The sequence below is a fragment of the Triturus cristatus genome, chromosome 3_2 (genome assembly GCF_964204655.1).
Source record: "Triturus cristatus chromosome 3_2, aTriCri1.1, whole genome shotgun sequence".
Taxonomy (NCBI): Eukaryota; Metazoa; Chordata; class Amphibia; order Caudata; family Salamandridae; genus Triturus; species Triturus cristatus.
This window is the reverse complement of record NC_140584.1, coordinates 482,361,819-482,385,278: the sequence shown is the minus strand read 5'-3', so window position 1 is coordinate 482,385,278 and position 23,460 is coordinate 482,361,819.

Sequence of the window (23,460 nt, the reverse complement as noted above, 5' to 3'; positions counted from 1 at the left end):
AATTAAATATATAGAATAAAAAAAAATGGTGATACTAGAAAAGAGAATTTGAAGTCAGTCGTAGGGGCTGACACTTTGGGAGGAACTAAGAGAGCAGGGTTGCTATCAATGGCGGCTCGCATAGGGTGTACTGCGGGGCAGTGGGGAGGGGGAGGGGTGAGGTTGGGGGGTAGTAAACTCAGACATAAGACAGAACGGCGGAAAGTAAATATTACTATTATAATTAATACTTATTACTATTATTATAATAATTATTATTAATAATTATTACTGTTATTATTATTTATCCGTTGCATGTCTGGCCCTGGGGGGTGGAAGCCCTCGTCCTGCGGCCTGGCGAGGGTCCTGGTGCCCGTTACGGGGTCCATCGGGCCAGGGGAGGCTCCCCCGACGTGGCTGGGTTCAGAAGCAGGGACCGGGCCAGGTGGGGGTGTGGCCGGCTAACTCCTTTCTGCTGCATAGTAGGAGTTTTGAGCTTTCCTCCGTTCCATCGTATGTCCGAGTTTACTACAACCCCACTCTCCCCCTCCCTGCCCCACCCCACCACCCCGCAGCACGCCCTATGCAAGACGCCACTGGTTGCTATATCACAGTATTTGATGCCTCTATCTCGCTTTTAAGCTAGGGCATTTAACATTCTCCTCAACATAAGATCTGATTTGCTGACACTACATCAACAAAGATGTGGTCGAAGGTAATTTAGGACTCAGGAAAAAGAGTAAAAACATACTGTGCCAATATTTCTCTCTCTCTCTCTCTCTTATATATATATATATATATTCCATACGCAAACCATACCGCAGTTGCAGCAAGTAGAAGCCCACCATTCGGAGAATTAAGTCAAATGTAGCTTTAATTTTCAAGGACAGCAGTCACAGAATGCAGCATTACGCGTTTCGAGCGTACAACGCTCTTAATCATATGCAGTCCAGAGGCTCAGCTGTTCCCACCTTAAGTATGCTGTGGTAGTGAACAGCGAGGGGGGACCACACACACCTTCGGTTTTAAAGTAACCTTCATCAATGTTAATGTTTTGTTTGAATACACGCACTTTGGCAATCAGAGTACATATAGTAGCTGAACTCCCATATTTATTGCATCGTGCAATTATTTCAACACAGAGTTCAAACTTTGCATCTCCATTGTCAGTGCTATCCGTAATCGGACTCCATTACCCATAATGCTTCATCTTGGTGTTCAAGTCACGGTGTGGCCTTCCCCTTAATTGCGACATTTAAGATGTTAAAGTCTTGGATAACTGAGGAAAAGTTGTTAATCTATTTGAAAGGAAAAAGTTTCCATATCCTTCTTACTTGTAGGGAATAGTTCCCTTGATGATAACAATCCTTCCTCCGTTCATTCCACGAGCGCTCAGCCTCATAGCAGGAACCATTCAGTCAGTGTCTTGCTTCGCTGGTGTCCTTTCTTTTTGCCTTTTGTTTCTCCTAAGTGCGGAGGTCACCCTCCACAAACCCTGGCTGCAACCCAAAATGTTCCACGGTTTCAGGACCAGCGGTCCTTCCCTCGATTCAGTGGCGGAGCCTCCCATTTCGGTGGTAGCACCGCAAGAACCATCCATCCTGGGCCATAGTAGATGCAGCCGGCGGGTGCCTTTTACTGATAAATCCAAATGCACCTTGACGAAGCAGGCACCCTTCCAAGCGGGTCGGGGCCCCGACCCGCTTGGAAGGGTGCCTGCTTCGTCAAGGTGCATTTGGATATATATATATATATATATATATATATATATATATATATATATATATCCACTCCCAAGCTTACACGATCAAGTAACCTTGAGCAACACCGATCCAATTTTTAAAGGTGACATTTTATTCCGGGCACAAACTGATGCGTTTCGAGCACAACGGCCTTTGGTCATGATTTATGTATATGTACATATATATATATTTATATATATATTACCTACTGGCGGTCGTGATTCGTCAAGCGGGGGCTGAGAAAAAAGGGGGGTCCCAAAACGCGTTTTTCCCATGCATTTTTCCATAGGAACTTTAGACACAGCTACAGCCCGAACGGCTGAACAGAGTTACTTGAAATTTGGCAGAGAGGTAGTCCTCAGGTCAAGGAAGTGCCTTCTGTAGGTCTGGTGTAAATCTGTTCAGTAGTTCCTGAGAAAATAGCATTTAAATCAATATATATATCTGTGGCAGCTTACGGTGCGCTTACCGTGCGCTTACGGTAAGCTTACCGTACGCGTACGGTGCCGTGCGCGAGCGCGAATCTGATTGGCTGTTAGATCTTAGTAAACATTCGAATCGGTCGAAACCAGGAAGCGGCGGCCGCCATTTTCTCTCTCGCACTCTGAGGGGGGGTTGAAAAACAAAGGCCAAAAACATGTAAAGGGGCTGTTTGGACAGCTCCTAAGCACCTAGCCTTGATGAAGGTGTTCCCAAAGATCCCCCAAGGCCAAAAAGGCAATTGTATTTTTTTTTTAAATTTCGCCGATTACGCTTACCGTAATCGGCGTATCGGCGTACGGTAAAAATTTTATAAAAAAAAAAATTTATCCATACTCTCCCCACCCCATGTGCAAATGGTGCCCGAAGGGCACCATATGTGCATTGCATAACACATAAATGAAAATTTAAAAGATTACCTTTCACAACGAAGCGCATAATATGTCCTCCATGTGCGCACGGTGCGCGAAGCGCATCGTGCGTACATGGCCCATCTAGCGTAACGTGGGCACGCGGTGCGCGTAGCGCACCGCGTGCCCACCGTGCGTGCACGGCACTAACTGCGTAAAGTGGGCGCGCGGTGTGCGAAGCCGCGCACCGTGCGCGCACGAAACGAACTGCGTTAAGTGGGCGCGCACGCCACGAATGGCGTAAAGTAACTTAGCATTTAAAAAACCGTACAAATTCACTGAAAAAACCATAGGTTTCACACACGTTATAGTTAGGAATTGGCATTTAAAAAACCTTGCAAATTCACAGAAAAAACCATAGGTTTCACACATGTTATAGTTAGCTGGACATTTTACTGATAAAAAACCATTGAAATTCCCCCGTTATAGTTAGTGCAGGCAACTATAACTCACGCGACCGCAATCCTCTGCTGATGACATATGTGTCTTTATGAAAAAAAAATATTTCTAATATATGTATAGCTAAAATTTAATGGAAGAAGACATGGGCAAATAAGTGTCTAAATACAGTATTAGCATCAGCAGAGGATTGCGGTCGCGTGAGTTATAGTTGCCTGCAATAACTATAATGGGGGAATTTCAATGGTTTTTTATCAGTAAAATGTCCAGCTAACTATAACATGTGTGAAACCTATGGTTTTTTCTGTGATATATATATATATATATATATATATATATATATATATATATATACACATATATATTATCTACTGGCGGTCGCCAGTAGATAGTTATAGTTAGGACCGTGTTTCCATAGGAAAGTTCAAAATTCTATTTTGAATAACTTTGGCGCCGGTTGACGAATCCTCGCGAAATTTTTAAAACTAATGAGGCGCTCTGTTCAGCTCCTACCCTGAAAGTCTCGGGGTGATTCGTCAAGCAGGGGCCAAGAAAAAAGGGGGGTCCCAAACGCGTTTTCCCCATGCATTTTTCCATAGGACCTTTAGACACAGCTACAGCCCGAACGGCTGAACAAAATTACTTGAAATTTGGCAGAGAGGTAGCCATAAGGTCAAGGAAGTGCCTTTTGCAGGTCTGGTGTCAATCTGTTCAGTATTTCCTGAGAAAATAGCATTTAAAAGCATATCAATATCTATAAGCGCGCACCGTGCGCACGTTGCGAGCACCCTAACGTGCGCGAGCGTAATTCTGATTGGTGGTTACATGTTAGTCAACATTCGAATCGGTTGAAATCAGGAAGTGTCGGCAGCCATTTTGTTTGTTTTCAGTGCGAGAGTGAAAAAGGAAGGTGGCGAACGTGAAAAGGGGGCAGGGTAGAGAGTTCCTGACCCCCTAGCCTTTGTCAGGGGGTCCCTGAATTTTTTAAAAAACGTAGTTTATTGTAAAATAAATATGTAGGAAAAAAATTAATACATAAATAAATTAGCATTTAAAAAACCGTACAAATTCACTGAAAAAACCATAGGTTTCACACACGTTATAGTTAGGAATTAGCATTTAAAAAACCTTGCAAATTCACTTAAAAAACCATAGGTTTCACACATGTTATAGTTAGGTGGATATTTCACTCGTAAAAAACCAATGAAATTCCCCCGTTATAGTTAGTTCAGATAACTATAACTCGCGCACCCGCAATCCACTGCTCATGACGTCACATATTACATCACTCATGACATGGTCAGTGGCATCACTCATGACATCACTGATGACATCATCCTTGTGATAGAGTGGCGGTCGCGCAAGTTATAGTTATCTGAACTAACTATAACGGGGGAATTTCATTGGTTTTTTACGAGTGAAATATCCACCTAACTATAACATGTGTGAAACCTATGGTTTTTTAAGTGAATATATATATATATATATATCCACTGGCAAAACTAAAGGTTACAGGAACGAATATAGTTAGGAAATAGAATTTAAAAATATTGAAATTTACTACAAAACACAAAGGTAACAGGGCCGTTATTGTTAGGTTCAGTTTTACACACACAACACTATAGAAATTCAGCAAGTTATAGTTATAGTTTTTTCAAGTAGTTTTTTCAAGTAACTATAACTCGTGCACTAAGGGAACTATAACTTGCACCCCCGCCACCAGGCCCAGGGGGCCGAGGTATTTCTCCCTAAGTTTTGTTGTTGTTTTTCTCTTCAGACTTGGCTGAGTCCAAGTCCCAAGATTGTGGAAGAGGTGTGTCGCAGCAGCCTGGGTGACGGACTCCAGAACCCTGGGGCTCACGGTTCGATCGCCTGCGGCAGATCAGTCCAGCACCATGTGACTCTGGGCAATAGCTCTCTTAATCTTTCCGACGGCCCCCAGTGCCTTGACACCTTCGGGTAATTGTTTGCACTTTACAAATACTGGACATTTACATTTTTACATTTTACAAGATGATTGACAACACTTCCTGGTTGAAGTGTTGGGAGCCACTCAGATCTCACCAAGAGATCTGTCAGATCTGCAAAGGATTCACGTCCCTAAATATCTATAAATATTTTTTCTTTCATAACTCCAAGCTACTGAATATATTTACACCAACTCATAACAAGCATTGGCATAGCCAATAGGTCTCGCTTTTGGGACCTTATAAGTATTTAGTTATGCAGCACAATATTCTTGGTGCAACAACATCAACTGTTGCATAACTAAACACTTATAAGTTCCCAAAGGCGAGACCTATTGGCTATGCCAATGCTTGTTTACTTTTTGGTAGGACATTTCCAGGACTTCTCAGCAAGCCTTCTAAAGTTTTAAAGGAACAGTACAGTCAGTTGTCAATGGTTGTACTTCAAACACTTCCCTCAGGATTATCACCTTTAATGAGACAGCACACGCAATTCTGGCAATGACGTTAGACCATTAATTGGAAGGGACCAGTACTCCTCGGTAAGGCTGCTATGCTTTTATTGGGTCACTGCAGCTGGTTCTAAGTGCCAGCACTTCGAACTGGACAGAATGCACACTGCTCGCATAGGCTGCTATATCTGTAATGAGACAATTCTCACAGTGATGTTAGCTCTTTAATTAGACAGGGCCAACACTTCTCAGTAGGGCTGCTCTGCTTTTAATGCGTCACTGCAGCTGGTTCTAAGTGCCAGTACTTCTAGCTGGAAAGAGTCAACACTTCCCTGCTAGACTGCTATATCTTTAATTAGACAACAATTGACAATTTTCACAGTGATGTTAGATCTTTAATTGGAAGGGGGCAGTACTCTTCAGTAGGGCTGGTATGCTTAGTTTTAATGAGTACTGCAGTCGGCTCTAAGTGCTTGTACTCGAAACTGGATAGAATGCACACTGCTCTCCTAGGCTGCTATACCTTTAATGAGACCATTCTCACAGTGATGTTAGACCTTTAATTGAAAAGTACCAATACTTCTCAGCAGGGCTGCTGTGGGGCTGCAGCTGGTTTAAGTGCCAGTACTTCTATCTGGACAGAATCAGCACTTCATTGCTAGACTGCTATATCTTTGAAGAGACAGCTCTGAACATTCTCGCAGTGATCTTAGACCTTCAATTGGACAGAAGGACCAAGCCTTTTCAGTAAGGCCTCAGGTCTTCTATTCTTTTAAAGGACACACACAAGTATTGTCCAGCAGGGCTGGTATACTTTGAATGGCATACTAAAAGCACTTATTAGCAAAGTGCCTGCAATTTAATACTACAGTATTGAATTCTCAGTAGCTACACTTTGAACAGGATTGTAACAGTACTTTGCACCAGGGCTACTATGTTTAAAATTTGACAGTATCAGCCCTTATCGCAAGGGCTGCAATCCCTTCAATGTGAATGTGATATCACTTTTTACCAAGAATGCTATACCTTTAATAGACTGTAGGAGCACTTTTTTTTTTAACGGGCATGACCCGAATGTCTCATTTCTGCAATAATGAGATAGTGCCATCACTTAGTGGCAGAACTGATTTACTATGAACTGGATATTGCTTTCACTTCTCAGCAACATTAGAGGAAAGACACAGTGAAAAAAATGGAGAGAAAGACATGTAGAGAAAACGAGAAGAAAGAAAGAGTGAGGAAACAGACAAAAAGAGAAAGAAGAGAGAGAGAGAGAGAGAGTGAGAGGGGGGAAGACAGGAGATAACACAGGGAGAGGAGAAGGTATAAAAATCATGAGACTGAAGAAAGATAAAAGGCGAAAGAAAAGGGAGGGGTTGGGGGGATACAATGGAGAGAGAGAAGCAGCCAGAGAGATATACAGAGTGGTTGAGCAGGGTGAGAGAGAAGGAGAAAGAAACAGAAAGACAGAAAAAAGGATATAGGACTGTTTACTAATAATATTAATGGGACCAAAACCAATGTTGACTTTAAGAGGAACAACATTTAAATAATACATATACCAATCGCAGTAGCCATATTAACATCGCTAACCATGATGTCGTAATACTACAGCAATAAAAGTCACTGTTTGGACAATCTGGCTGGGGCACAATTTAGAACCTATTACAGGCAAGGTTTTGAGTACGGGTGCAGCGAAAGTGATCGTGACTGAGAGTTGTGTACGCGGGGTGCAGCAAAAGTGATCACGACCGGGAGTTGTGTGCACACACGCAAAAAGTAAATAAAACAAGGCGGAGAGAGGCACGCAAGGCTTAATGAGCCTTGACAGAAACCCACATGGCGGCTGCGCGCATGCACGCGAGCGTGAACGCAAGCTTGAGGCCAGCAAAAGCCTCTGTTAGCACTTTCAAAAGCCATTCACTAAATTTCTCGCAGATCAGCGCATTCGCTGGCTTAGAGAGACCTAAAAAGGGCTCTCCGGACCAAGAGCTAGTGTTCTGCTCAACTTAGTATTATTATGTTCAGCTGGTTATGCTGTAGTCATGTTCAAAATCCCTATGGGACCCTCCCTCCTTTGTCTCAGCTCCCGCTTGATGAATTATCCCCAAAGTTTCCAGACACCAGTTGAAGTGATTGTCGTATTAGTTTTGAAAATTTTGTGAAGATTCGTCAAACAGTGCCAAAGTTATTAGCAAAAGTGATATCAGAGTGTCATCAGCTACTCTGTAGTTATAGGCCAGATGTACATGGATTTTTTCAGGTCGCAAACAGCCCGATTCACTGAATTTAGCCATATGCAACTGAAAAAAAGTGCCTTTTCTAAGTACCAAACCGATTTTGCGATTTGGTAACCTATTAACAAACCGCAAAATGGGTTAGTGATTCAGAATTAGGAAGGGGCGTGTTAAGGGAATCCCTTTCAACTAGCGACTCACAGAGGTATATATGAATGTTTTGTTACCAAAATAAGATTGTGAAACATTCGCATTTTACCCCCTACTTCAAGTAGGTTGTAACCTATACGCAAATGGAATGGGGTCAGTTTAACACACAGAAAACCATAGAAATTCAGCAAGTTATAGTTATAGTTTGCTCAAATAACTATAACTAGTGCACTAAGGGAACTATAACCTGCACCCCCGCCACCAGGCCCATGGGACCAATGTATTTCTACCCTGCTAACATAAGTTTTTTTGTTGTTTTTTTCTTCAGACTTGGCTGAGTCCAAGTCCCAAGATGATTGACAACACTTCCTGGTTGAAGTGTTGGAAGCCACTCAGATCTCACCAAGAGATCTGTCTGATACTCAAAGGATTCACGTCCCTAAATATCTATAAATATGTTTTCTTTCATAACTCCAAAGTACTGAATAGATTTACACAAACTTACAAAAAGGGCTCTCCGGACCAAGAGCTAGCTTTCTGCTCAACTTGGTATAAATAAATTCAGCTGGTCATGCTGTAGTCGTGTTTAAAATCCCTATGGGACCCTTCCTCCTTTTTCTCAGCTCCCGCTTGATGAATTATACCCAAAGTTTCCAGACACCAGTTGAAGTGATTGTCGTACTAGTTTTGAAAACTTTGTGAAGATTTGTTAAACAGTGCCAAAGTTATTAGCAAACGTGATATCAGAGTGTCATCAGCTACTCTATAGTTATAGGCCAGATGTACATGGATTTTTCCAGGTCGCAAACAGCCCGATTCACAGAATTTAGCAATATGCAACTGAAAAAAATGGCCTTTTCTACGTACTAAACCCATTTTGCGATTTGGTAACCTATTAACAAATCACAAAATGGGTTAGTGATTCAGAATTAGGAATGGCCGTGTTAAGGGAATCCCTTTCAACTAGCGACTCACAGAGGTATGTATGAATGTTTTGTGACCAAAATAAGATTGGGAAATATTCGCATTTTACCCCCTACTTCAAGTAGGTTGTAACCTATACGCAAATGGAATGGGGTCCCAAAGGGACCCCTTCCCATTTGTGAATGGTTGTGAAAACGGTTTTTAGGAGCAGGTAGTGGTCCCATGGACCACAGCCTACTCTTAAGAAATCAAAACAAAACTTTTCATTTTTTTAAAAACACATCTGTTTTCTTTTTATTTAAAGGTTGCTTTATTTAAAAGCAAACACAAACATGGTGGTTTGCTGTCCCTAGAAGGCCGCTATCTCTGTGTTTGTTAGCGATTCCCAATGTGTCGCAAATTGCAGCCTCCCTCATGAATTTTAATGAGGTAAGTCAATTGCAACCCTATGGGAATCACACACTGTGTAAAACACACTGTTGTACATAGCTGTTTGTGATTTCCTATTCACTATTAAGAAATTGCAAATGGAAGTCTATGTACATCTGGCCCATTGTTATTATTCCCAGAGACAGAAATTCCTCAAATTTATCACAGGTAAGATCTTTGCACCTACTTGATGAATCTCCACGAAACTCTGCAGGCCTATTGACTTTTCTACATTGACAGATGATGCAAAGTTTTGCTGTGAGTAATCAAGGGGGCAAAGAAAAAAGGGGGGTCCCAAAATCATTTTTCCACGAATGCATTTTCTACAGACTTTGTACTCGGGCCTAGCGGCCAAATAGCCAGTCGTATTTTTATGAAATTTGGTAGTAATGTAGATTATGGAATGGAAATTATTATTTTTGTTAATAGACGTAAGAAAGGTAAGTCTTATTAAAGTCATAAGGGTCTTAAACTTAGCAATATCTAAGTCCATGGTATGCGGCAGTAATTTTGCCATACATGCCAGTGACAAGGCAGAATAGGATTGGGTAATGGCCCCCTTTACAAAAGTAAAGGTCAGCCATGTTGTTTTGCCCACACTTTGGCTGTGTTCTGGCTTAGGCCTTAGTTATAGGAAAGTGGTAGGTTTTATATGTTTTCCCCCCTACTACCACTTTAGTAAAGTGATACTAGGTAAGAAAAATTAATTATGTTTTTCTCAATATTTAAAAAGAAAAGTTATGGAGTACCGTGGTACCACCTAGGAAGTACAGTGGCGCTTAAAAAAATCTAAAAACATAACTAAAAAAATTAAATATACTGTACTACACTATATTTAAAAACTATAGGGCATCATTTATGAAAACTGTTGCATCGCTGCGTGAAAACAACAATACAACTGTTTTCCCTGCGTCCTCCTTGCGACACGATGGATGTGCAGTATTTAATGTACGGTGCTCCATGTCGCAAGGAGTTACAGATATGATAGTATTTCTGACGTATCTGTAGTCGCAGTAACGTTGCATTGCTGGAGTGTGTCGCAAGAGCAATTATTACACATGGGCAAGTCCCATGTTAAATGTGCCTGCACCAGTCTTAAGCCTGCTGTGAGGCAGGCATAAGATTTTGACGCCGTGGTGTCCTAGAAGTGGTGCAGTGAAATCTGATAGATTTCACTGCGCCACTTTTACAAGGCTTTTTATGGGGGAAAGCCCACCCTGCATACATTATACCTTACAAAGGTATAATGTCACCCAGGGCTTTACAAAGTGACGCATCTGCTTAGATGCGTCACTTTGTAAATAGGGCGCAACATGGCACATTTTTCACATCACCTGTGCGTCACAAAAGGTGACGAAACGGCGGCGCAAACGTGTCGCAAGGCCTCATAAATAAGGCCCTTAGTGTACTACAATGTATTTTACATTTTTACTGCTATATTACCTAATAAATACCACCCTCCCTAAAAAAGTTTTAAAAACCCTTACATTTGTTAAAAAAATGAAAAAAACACTGAACCACCCTATATTTCACTAACATAGTATACTACAGTGTATTTTTTTTTTGTTTCTTTTGTTTCTGTAACTATTGTTGTGCGTTTTTGGTACTAGCGCAGTACTCTGTAAACATTTTTAAAACAAATATAGAAAAATTGATATACATTTCCTTTCCTCTTACCACTTTAATAATGTGGCAATAAGTAGGGAACAGCAGCATTTGCACGCATCTCCAGGTTTACCAGTTTTGGTTGACTTGAGTGATGTAGAGTTGAGCAGTCTCATTTCCTTGAGGAAGTGGATTGACTGCTTTGCCTCCAGGGGGTTTTCCACACACCACTGTGCATGCTGAATTAATATCTGCCACATCTGACATAGCTCCGTTTGATAACCCAGTGAGCTTCCCAATTCAACTACGGCTGCAAGTGGTCATGAACAAAGCACTCTAAACATTGGCTCCCTCTTCTGCCTCCTCTGCCCAAGGATGACCTTGCTGCTCCAATTACGCACTTTGCAAATCCTACAAGTATCACCAGTTCCTCCCTAAATAATCAGATTAACTCACCTCAATTAACTCCGGCGCTCTGTGGCTCCAATCTGAACACAGCTTTTTGGACTATCGCGGGTATTGGAGGGAAGATTGTTGATATATGCTGACTGTCATTAGGATGCGACCGGACCCTGTTTGGTCGCAATCCTATACTTTACAATGGGAGCATGCATTCCGAATGGAATACATGCTCTCATTACAAAGAGCAAGGGTACATTTCATCCCTGCACCCCTTGACAAGCACCTGAGGGTGCCTCCCACCGGATACAGGGATCAACAGGGTGCATCTCAGGTACCCCCTAGGCTGCCATTCGGCAGCCTTGCACCCAAGGGGGTCCTGCTGTGGGCCCCCAAAGACAGATTCCCAAAGCCTTTCTGTGTCGGAAAGGCCGGCTTTGTCTGCCATCATAATCCCTGAGACGGAAAGAGCCGGCCGAGGGATTTCTGAAGGCTCTCTGAATAGTGGACAGGCTCTATGAGCCTCTCAGAGGCCATTCGGAAATCCGATTCGGATTCCCATCCGATGGACCCCATCAAAATGGGTCGGTTGGAAAGGAATCCAACCAGCCAATTACGATGTGGGCTAAAGGGCTCTGACCAATGGGCGGCGCCGTTTCAGCCCGCATCATAATGTGTTCACTTGAAATCATCTTCTGGTCACCACAGTGGGGGCCTTCTGACTTTCATAAGTGTTATATTGGGTTTGACTATATTAAAATCTTATGTTGATTCTCCTTCCTTCCAGATTATCTATTTGATCTGGCCAAATGTCCCATGAGTGGTACTTGTACATTTTTATCAAAGAAGCTTTGAAACTAATAGTTTACAAGTTATTGAATCACTTACTTTTGCTCTAGACGTGGTGACAATAGGCTTGACTCAAGAACATGTTATATTGTAGGGAGGGGACGTTAATATGAGACTCTGCCCTATCTCAGTGGATATTGATTGGAGGGGGCAAGTCAGGTTTTTGTAATCTTTCCCATTTTAGCCATAACGTGTGTGGAGACAGATTGGACCTGTTGCTCAAAACCTGTGATCTAATGCTTATTACTGACTTAGTTGCCAACGAGGTGTGGAGTCGTGCAATGTGCACAGGGAGAGGTAATGGGTCTATGAATTACTTTGTTTCTCTGTCAAAGAGCTGGGCAGGAAGGGTGGGCGGGGTTCAGGTTATGCCTACTATTCTGATCAATCATTACACTCTCACCCTAAGCCTCTGTGTAGGCTTGTCTATAATACAGCATATACTGTGTGGGACAATTAATTGAACCAAAATGGCTGGTCTTTGTAGGAGATGATGGGATGTGGAGCCAGACCCTTTTTTCAATCATCTAAGGGTCACAAAGAATGACTAATTTGATATCTGTCTTAATCAGGGCTCTGATCCTTACTCAGTTATAGGTGCATACACTGAAGTATGTAAACAGGCATCCTCCTATCTATCAGCTCCCAAACAATGGCAGGCTCCAAAATCAAATGAGTAGTTTGACACATCCTGCACCCAAACTTTTTTTAGCATCTGTCAGCAATGATTCTGGTCTTTTCTGGAAGATAGTGAATGCATCTTTCTTTCCCCAAGTCCATCCCGGAGCATTGACACAAACATTCCTGAAAATGTCTGGGTCAGTCACTTCACCAAGTTATATGATTCACATGACACTATCGTTCTTGACCACCCTAGTGAGGCTGCACTACATCACCTAAGCAATAAATAATGTCCATGTAATAAGGCCAGGTGGTGTTCCCGCCAACTTGTTTATGGGAAATCTGACATTTTGGGGTATCTTATTGGTAAGACTATTTATCAGTGTGTGCCTAGTCGATTTTCAAGAAGGGATTAGGAGCGATCCTCATTGTTATCCGCCCATATATTGAATAGATGCTACACCCATCATTCTGGGCAGGGTAAGCTTGAATTTTGGGCTCCTGAGAAGACCATCTTAACTCCAGTCCAATATGGCTTCAGGTCTGGTCTTGGGGAAAGCTCACTTTTACACTCTGGATAATTCCACTCTGTCCACCTATAATTAAAGTGCGAGGAGTTGGAAGCAAGCTTTAACAAAGCCATTAACTGCCTTTAGCGGGTTCAAATTACAACACAGCACTTTATAAGGCCGATGTAGACTGGATAAAGATCAACACTTGGCCTGCCATATTTATACAAAACTCAAAGCAGGGTTACGTGACCTCATACAAATTTGCTTAGTAGTGGAAATTCAGCATGCCAGTTACTGGCTGGAACAAAGGTTTCCCCTTAAGAGTTTCGCATCAGTGATAAAACCCTCTCCTAGTTCTGTGGTTATTAGTTACATGTTACAAAAAGATAAGTAAATTCATTTTTCCAGAATGTCAGCGAGTTGAAAAATACCAAAAGCCTTTTTCCCAGAGAAACAAACATAAGGGCAAAACCATATGTTAAGTGGAACATTTCAAGTTGCTTTGATTTAAACAACATGTAGGTCCAGCGACAAAAATGGGTGTACTTATTTTCACTCCATAGGCCATTTCTTCAAGCAAATTCCTCATTCGGTCTTTGAAAGAAAAGCTCATACATTTTTTACTTATATAATCACAATATTCATTAAATCATATATTTGCTTTTGTTGCATCAGCAAGGCATTTGTCTTGTGAATAGAAGTAGGTGCAGGTCTTCAGAGTGACCGACACATTGACAATACATTGGGAGACAATTTATGCATAAACGTAATCCTACAAAAATGCCTCCCACTTATTAACAATATAGTGAACAGCTTCCAACCCCAAACCTCAAAACCATCCTGACCAAGTCCAATCTCCGTTGTCCTGGTATATTTCAGCAGCTAAGCAAAGAAGATTTTGTGTGACTAAATTAAAATTAGGAGCCTTTTATGTAACGTTTGAACAAATGTATTACTTTTATATGTTCGGCGGTGCAAATCCTTAAGAGGGGACGAGGGGAAGTGATAATGTTCAGATGCAGTGGGAGTAGGCTATGAACCGGGTAATATGTTTCAAGTCACCAAAGTAGGCCACAAAAAAAACAAATACTAGCAAAAGAGAACTTATAAGTATCCCTATTTTCCTCCTTGTAGTCCAAAACTGCTGGATTTTAGCAGGGGTATTAGGGGCAAGTACTTCTCTTTCTCCTACTAGGTCAGCTGACTCCTTCCCAAAGGGCCTTAATGGCAGGTCCACAACTCTACCCATTTCAACATAATCTATAAACAAATACCTGTTTTAGAAGAATGCCTAATACTATTCCTTATACTGGTCTTAATAATCAACCTATGTTGTTTCTTACCTTTCCTTCCTCTTCCTTTACTTATTTGTTGTTTAGTTGCCAATTGAAAAAGAGTATCGTAAAGATCAGCCAGAAACAGAGCGATGTAATCAAAATTTTCCAAAATTCCCTCACTATACCATCATAGAGCATTAAGTCCCCAGTGTCTTTCACTTCGAAGCCTCGCTGGCAAGCTTATGTACAAGGCTGCACGTTGGCGGTCTTGAAGACCGACATGGGTTGCTACCTCCCCAGAGTTAGTTTCTTCAATTTTTATTCTATAGTTCTTTTTGGCCCTTGGCTGCAAATTGTGTTGGGCTGAAAAATGTCAGGATGCTCAAACAGAGTCTGCTCATCTGGGTCAGGTTGATAGCAGCAAGCTCTTGTTCCAATGGCACCGCCTCACCATGCATCAAAAGATCACCATCCCCAAATGGCACTTTCTGGGGAATTTGTTCACATTTAATTTAAGTTAAGTTAAGTATTTCATCCTTCACCCATTGATCGTATTGAAAAGGAAGGAGCGCTTTATTTACATGACTGGCAGCGATCCAGTCCCTGTGCATTTAACAGCAGTCTGAGTGGAAAGGAGAACTTGCGCTGGACCCTTCCAGCATGGCTTAAGGCTGGACTTCCTCTGTAAGAGGTGAGAAAAGACACTGTCTCTAGGGCTCAGGTTGTGACCTGGACCTTCAAGATGAGGAAGGAGACTAGCCTTCACCTGTGAATGGATCAAAAGCAAATATTTAGCCAATTGGTCACAGCAATCGACAAGCAAAGTATAGTCAATGTCAGAGAATTTCTTTGATCTTTGTACACCCTATACATCTGCTGGTTCCCCATAACCACCTCAAATGATTGCAAGACTTTGAAGGGCAGATCTGGGGGTGCAAAACGACCTGTTGACATGGGGGTACCTTTTTCTGTGTTATAAGTAGCGCATATCATGCATCTGGGACCCTGGGAATCAAGTCATTGAACTATACATGATCTAACATGGCCACTATTCCTTTAGCACCAGTGACTGTCCGTATAGGGCGTGTTACCGGGGCGGTGACGTGGGGCAGAGGAGGGGCAGGGTGGGGGGTTGCAAAATGCGGCATAGAGCCGATTGCAGGTAAGTTACAATAAAAATCAAGAAAACGAATTTTGTTGCGCGCGCTACATCGCATTTGGCGATGCTGCGCGCGCAACGAAATTCGTTTTATTTATTTTTGCCCCCCCTCTGCCCCACGTCACCGCCCCGGTAACACGCCCTATACGGGCCGTCGCTGTTTAGCACTGACGTGAGCTGGCTGTGGGCCATGGTAACAATAGCATTAACATAACATTTGGAAGCATCCATCTTTGCTTTTCTGACAGATCTATCCAACATCCTGTCGCTTACTGACGCCCATATCTTTTCGACTGTTCCTTCTCTTCCTCCGTAGCTTCTTCCAGTATTTACCTATCGCAATTGAAAGTCTGATTGAACATAGGCACTTCTGGTATCCATCTAGCTGTCCCTACAACATACCTCAGACTATACTCTGACTGGGCTATTTGTTTAGCTGTTTCATTGGCAAAAACATGACCCTATCCTATCTGATCTACAATTTTCTTGTGGGCATGACATTTAACAATGGCAAATCTTTTTGGTAGCATCAAGGCACCCAATAACTTTACTATTCATTCCTCATGCGGTAGCTTAGCACCATGCAAAATGGGCCGACATTTTTTGTATTTTACATAACCACAGATTTAAAGGTAGTAATAGCATAAGCCACTGTACTACTGCCATCGGGTAGTTTGAAACAAGAACCATCTATGAACAGTTCCTCTTTGGGGTCACATACCGGGGTATCCATCAGGCCTACCCATCCCCTAGTCTCTTCCTCAGTAAATAATATGCAATCATGCTTTTCACATTGTTACAGCGTTTCAAAGTGATGTTTGGAGCAAACGTGTCATACCCAATTAATTTCACACTGGTCAAGTGCGGAATCTGAGTTTTGTTTAATAATATGTTATGTTATTAAAATTTGTAAAGCGCAGCTGCTACCCTGAGGTGTCCTGGTGCTGAATACTACCCAAATGGTTCCTGCGGAGTGCGGTATCTATGCTGTAAAGAGCCTGGTTTTCAAATCCCTTCTAAAAGAAAGGAGCCCAGTTGTATTTCTTAGGTGAAACGGAAGGCTATTCTAGGCCTTAGAGGTGGAGGTAATGAAACTCCTACCACCCCATGAGGCCCTTTTGACTAAAGGAATGCCAACTTGTTTTGCTGTCAATGAGCTCAATGTTCTACTAGGGACATACCATTGAAATCGTTGTTTCAAAAACTCAGGGCCATTACGATTTAATGCCTTGAAAACTGTACAGAGGGATTTAAACTGGGCTCCCTGTTTGACAGGGAGCCAGTGAAGCTGTCTTAGTTCCCTCTTAACTGGGACAAACCTAGGTTTGCCAGTCAGTAACCTGGCTGCTGCGTTCTGCACTACTTGGAGTTTGTTCATGAGTCTCCTTTGTATGTTCAGATAGAGGCTATTACAATAGTCCAAGCTTGCCATAATAAGTGCTGTAACTGCAGTACTCAGGCTGTCTTCAGAAAGAAGAAACTTTATTTTACTCAGAGTTCTGAGGACAAAGAAACATGAGGAGACCACCCCATTGATCTGGTCTTCAAACATGAGTTTTTTATCAACAGTCACCCCCGAGTTCTTCACCTTTTCAACTGGTTCTGGAAGCATTCTCAGTTCACTGGGCCACCATTCCAGCATCCAGATATTAATATTATTCCCGAAGATGATAAATTCAGCTTTCCCGGAGTCCAGGCTTAAGCAATTGGAGGCCATCCAACCCGAGATAGCTTTCATGCAGTCATGACATTTCCTGACAATTTCCAATTCCTGGCCCCGCTGAAGGAACAGTACTATTTGCGTGTCATCCGCATAGAACGTCAGTTAGAACCCAAATGATCTTATCAGGGCTCCCAGCGGGGACACGTATATATTGAAAAGTGTGGGACCTAGGGAGGACACCTGGGGTACCCCGCATGGCACGGAGAAAGGCTTGGACCTAACTTTGTCCAGATCAACTGATTGTGGTTCCAGGCCATACCTTGAACTCCACTTTCTGATAACCAGTCCATCAAAACTTTATGATGGACCGTGTCGAAGGCCGCCGAGAGATCTAACATGATCAAAATCGCAGCGCCTCCTTGGTCCAAGGCCTCTCTAACCTCCTCTGTGGACTTGATCAAGGCCAGTTTGGTGCTGTGTTCTGCTCTAAAACCGAACTGCGTTGGGTCTAAGATATTGTTGGTTTGCAAGAACTGACTAAATTGCACGTTCAAGGCTTTCTCGATCAATTTTGCGGGTAGTGGGAGGCGAGAGATGGGTCTACAGTTGTTTGGATCTTTGGGGTCGAGGTTCTGTTTTTTTAGTAAAGGTAAGATGGATGCCATTTTCCATTCCTTTGGAAAATGTCCCATTTTTAAAATGTGATTGAATAAAGGAGTGAGAGCTGTCGCATTTATCACATTGGCCGGGCATGGATTCAACGGAGAGCCTGATTGAGTAGACATCAGGATTTTGATCAAGTCTTTTGTATCCAGGAGAGAGAAGCTATCTAGCGTTGATGTCGCCTTTGACCATTTGAGCTTTATCGTGGCAGAGTCTCGATTGTCATTCACTTGTGTGATCACAAAAGATGAGAATATAGCCTCCACCTTTGACTGAAAAGTGGAGGTGAGACTTTCGCACAGTTCCAAGCTAAATTTTATGAGTTTGGGGAAATGTACGTTTAATGATTGTTCTAAAGAGTTTTTGGAGGAGGATTTAGCCAAATTTATCTGCTCCGAAAAGTACCTCTTTTTGGAGTCCTGAAGTAGTCTCTAATAAAGGAAGAGGCTTTCTTTATAGGCCTCTTTGTCGGTCTTACGGGAACCACTTCTCCAAAGTCGCTCAAGCCTTTTACAGGCTACTTTTTGTACTTTTAGTTCATCCGAGTACAAAGGAGCTGATGGATGAATTTATTTAGGAGTCCACCATTTTACCGGGGCAAGTTTATTGCAAGCTGCCTCTACCCATTCCGTGTAGGCCGCAGTTGCATCATCCATTCCCTCCGGTAGATCCTGGGCAGTTTCTTTAAGTAGATTTCCAAGCTTTCTGCTGGTTATTTCGTTCTAGACCCTTGTGGCTTTCTTATTCTTAGGTTCAAGTTTCCCTTGGGACTGTATTATCTGTGCCACTTTGAAGAGCATGGCAGAATGATCTGTACACAGGAGCGGCAGCACTGCTGTGCAAGTCAGATTGGGATGATTAGAGTAGAGCTACATGAGTCGGACCTTCAACCCTCTGCCTGAGATCCCCCCCACTCATCACTTGGCTCAGCTTTACTGTATCTAGGTCTTGATAATCTTCAAGGTAGAAATTGAAATCCCCCATTACAGTAAAAGAAATTGAGCATAGCCCATCTTCTAATAGTGTCTCAATTGATTCTAGAAACTCCCTTCTGGGACCAGGAGGGCGATAAAGAAGGATTCCCTTAAATGTGTCATGGCTGGAAATCCATATACTGAATACCAGGGCTTCGCAAGCAGCGTTTGAGGCTGGGAGGAAGGAGGGTTCCATTGAATTATGGTAAATAACCGCCAGCCCCCCACCTCTCCTGATGGGTCTATCATGTGAATAGAAGAGAAAACCTGGCGGTATTGCTTTGACTAGGTCGGGTCCTGAGGTATTGTCAAGTCATGTTTCCGTTATATATGCCAGCTTGATGTTATGTTCAGCAAGCAGTAGTGCACATTCCGTGCTGTGTTTGAGCAGTGACCTCGCATTTAAAAGTAGACATTTCAGGGGGGGAGAGTTTATCATCTTTTTCGATGCTACCTCCTTTATGACATGGCCACCCACCGACCTATTCAAGATTGTAGGATAGGTCTGACAACACATGGGACACATACCTGCTTGGTCTGTGGGAATGGCTTCTGGAGAGAGCCCAGGGCAATGAGCTTTCCCTCGGCGAGGATTTAATCTAAAGAGAAAGTATCTCATATAGGTGATCACTTCTGACCCCGACGAACCAGGGGGACGGGCCCTGAGCCTGGTCTGAGCGCAGATGGACGCAGACTGGCTTGCCTTAGGAGCGCCTTCGGCGTGCCAGCGGCGTGTCCGCTGATCCCGGTCGCGTCAGCATGCCTTTTGTAGGTGGCGGCCGGAACACTAGCCTCCTCACCCCACAGAGATTATCCAGTTCTCCGCCCCCAGTTCCCTCTTGGAATGGAGCAAGTGCTGGCAAAAGTGCAACATGCAAGATTTATCAGGTAAGTTTAAAAAAGCAAATTATCCCCAAAGCCTGAGCATTCATTAAAATCAATAGCGAGTAAACAGCAAGTAAACAGTTTAAAAACCAAATATCCTAGCCAGCATTGAACACAGCTCGATAACCAGGAAGGCAGCGCAGTGCGGGCGCATCAGCTTGCCTTTTGTAGGTGGCGGCCGGAACACTAGCCCGCTGACCCCACAGTGATTATCCAGCTCTCCACCCCCAGTTCCCTCTTGGAATGGAGCGAGTGCTGGCAAAAGTGCAACGTGCAAGATTTATCAGGTAAGTTTAAAAATGCAAATTATCCCCAAAGCCTGAGCATTCATTAAAATCAATAGCGAGCAAACAGCAAGTAAACAGTTTAAAAACCAAATATCCTGGCCAGCATTGAACACAGCTCGAAAACCAGGAAAGCAGCACTGCGGTACTCTAACTGTCAAATTGTGACCCATAGCATACATTTCGGATTGCTTTACTGCAGTGGCCGCAGCATACGAATGCGTGCAAGCAATCTGGCTGAGCTCTAACTACCAGGTCCAATATGGAAGAGAAATACGTGCATGGTCTATTCCTTCTCCCATGGGACTGTGTTAAAACATCGAAGCTGAAACCATGTTTTTCATATACAAATTTGTTATAATCAGGGTTGCCCAAAGCAGTAGCATTACATAAAGCATTTTTCAATTGCAAGAAATCAGCTTCACGCTGATTAGTCCAAGGAAGCGGCATGCATACATCCTTTAATATTAAGCAAGCAGGGGATTTGCAATTAGTGAAAAATTTGGTATCCATTGTCAACAAAAAGAAGTTATTCCAATAAACGCACAGACATCAGATTGAGTCCATGGCCTCTGCATGTTGTGCACCAATCGTATCCCATGTGGGTGCAGCTCAATACAATACTGTAATTGGATAAGATAAACTTTATGTCCCAAGGAGGCTAAGTGATGCAGTAATTTCACTGCTGTCTATTTGCAACCTTCCTCTGTATTGGTGTGTCTCCAACAAGTAGCTCATAAGCTACCAGGTACCTGTGAGTAGCTCTCCTGTGTGCAGGCTAGCCTATGACTATCAAAACTATTGCTTTGTTGAATGTTTATATATATAACAATTAAAAAGCATGTATTCAAGACAAAAATGTTTGTATTTTCACAACTCATAAGTTGATGTCTGTGAGTTGAATTTTCAAAATGTGCTTAAATCTAATATTTGTGTTGGAGATGTGTATTACTCATATTTATACCTTAGCACAAGGGGCACTGCAGCTATGGTTTGTTTGTACTATCCAAGTAATTTTTCAGTTCAAATTATCAAAGCCCCTTTTTTACTGCTGGAAACCCTGTCTAATGCACCAATGTTATCACTGCTGAAACATTTGAATGGGGTTCACTTATATATTTTTTTAACCTCTTTTTATTAGGTTTTTTCAACAACAAACAAACAACATAAACATTACCGCACTTGCTTAGCATTGCCGTCAATGCAAATAAGATAATTGGCCACAGTTCCCCATAATGCATAACATGTACAGTGTTACATTAGGTCTGCAGTGCACTCCTGGGGAGTCTGATACTCACACAATAAATCATGGGTGTACAAAGTGATTCACGATCAGTCATATCCTGCATTTAACTCCTAATATTATCAGTCCAGCACATGCAGTGTAGACACAAGTACAACTACACATCATCCTTTTCTGTTGATCGGAGCCAGCTTGTGAATGGGGACCAGATGTCTTAGGGGCGGGAACGAGCCGGTAATAGCTCCCAGTAACATGAAAATTGACCCATACAATATGTGATGTCCTTCACCTAGGCTTTTATGGTTGGGGCGTTGTTTTTCCCCAGTGCATGGCCAATCACCTTTTTGCCATCAGTAGCAGAAGTGCCGTAAGTTGTCTCCAGGCAGTTGAGGTTTTATGTACGTATCCCAGAAGTGCCACTAGGGGAGACTTCAACAGAGTCTGTTCAGTTATGTCTTCTATGTGTTTTAGGACTTCGAAACAAGCTATAGAATGGCACTCCCAGGCCAAATGCAGAAAAGTTGCCTGGGGGAGCCTGCAGCGCCAGCAGTTTGTGTCGGGCTGCAGACCCATTTGGTGTAGTTGTGTCAGGGTGCAGTAGATGCAAAGTTTGTATTTCAAATGTATTAGCCTGAGGCGATAGTTTGGGGAGAGCTGCTCCAGTTGGCTACAACAGAAGACCCACTGGTCGTCCGTTATTTCCACTCCTATATGTACCTACCAGGCGCTACGTGATCTGTGGACAATAATCGGCTATTCACGTTGTGTGATAGTGTATCTGCGAGTAACTAGCTTGCGGACTGATGTTTCTGTAAGTATGTGTTCTAATGCCGGCAATGGTGATGGGGCAGTTGGGAATGTGTAATATCTTGCCGACCTGCTGCTCGTATCTGATAGTATAGGAGCGTATCTAGCAATGAGCATTGTGGAGAGCTGCACATTTATTGGAAAGTGAGAAATTGACCGCTTGAGTATAGGTCGCTTAGGGTGACTATTTTTTTCTGGTGTGGGCAGACCTGCGCGGTTCTCTCTAGCATCGGGGGCATTAGTGGGTTATCGGCTAGAGGCATGGATGGTGCATATATCATGTCCAAGTTCGCCCTTTTACAAATTGCGGGCCCGATTCACAGAACTAATCTGAGACAAAATCATAAACGTACTACTTTTGGTATTCAAAGAAGACATTTAGTAGTCGTAGTAAAGTTAGGATTTTGTTTTAAGTTAGGATTTTGTCTTAAATTAGGATTTTGTCTTAAATTAAACTTAAGTTTGTCTTAAGTTTTGGTCTTAAGACAAAATCCTAACTTAAGACAAAATCCTAACTTTACTACTATTAAATGCCTTCTGTGAAAACCAAAAGTAGTAAGTTTAGGATTTTGTCTCAGATTAGTTCTGTAAATCAGCCCCATTGTGCGTAGGTTCTGGGAAGTGGAGCAGCTCGGTACAAATCCAGACTGCTCCAGTCGCTCGATTAGGGGGAGTAATGGTTGCAATCTGTTGGCCAATAGCTTTGCAAAGATCTTGTTGTCTAAGTTTATTAAAGAGAGTGGTCAATATTAGTTGCACTTTGAGGGGTCTTTATCCGGTTTGAGTAGGGTAATAATGACAGCTTCTCGCATGGATGATGGTAGCATCCTATTTTGCACTGCCTCTTGGTACACCTCTAGGAGGCGAGGGGCTAGCAGGTATGCGTATTCTTTATAAAATATGGTTGTAGTGCCATCTGCCCCCGGAGACTTGTCTCCAGGTAGGCTGTGGATGACTTGCTTAATATCATCTGCAGTGAATGGTACATCTAAATACTTGCAGTGTGCCCCGTTTAGCCACAGAATTTCCAGCGTATCTAGATATCTCAGTATCTCAGTATCAGTCTGGTCGGCTTTAGAGGAGTACAGATGTGAGTAGAAGTTTTTCATTAAGTTTAAGACCAATGGTGGTGCCCGGTCCCGCGGTGCAGTGTGGTGGCAGAGCTCTGTGATGTAAGAAGACCCTCTGGGTGGTTTTAGGAGATTTGCTAGTGTCCTGCCTGGGCTATCCCCCTCCCCGTATCTGCGTGTTAGTGCATGTTTATGTAAGAATTTTGTCTCTCTTTCAGCCTCGTCTTCGAAAGCTGTTAGTTTTTTGTGCATTTTAGCTAGGATTGTGGATGCTTGGGAG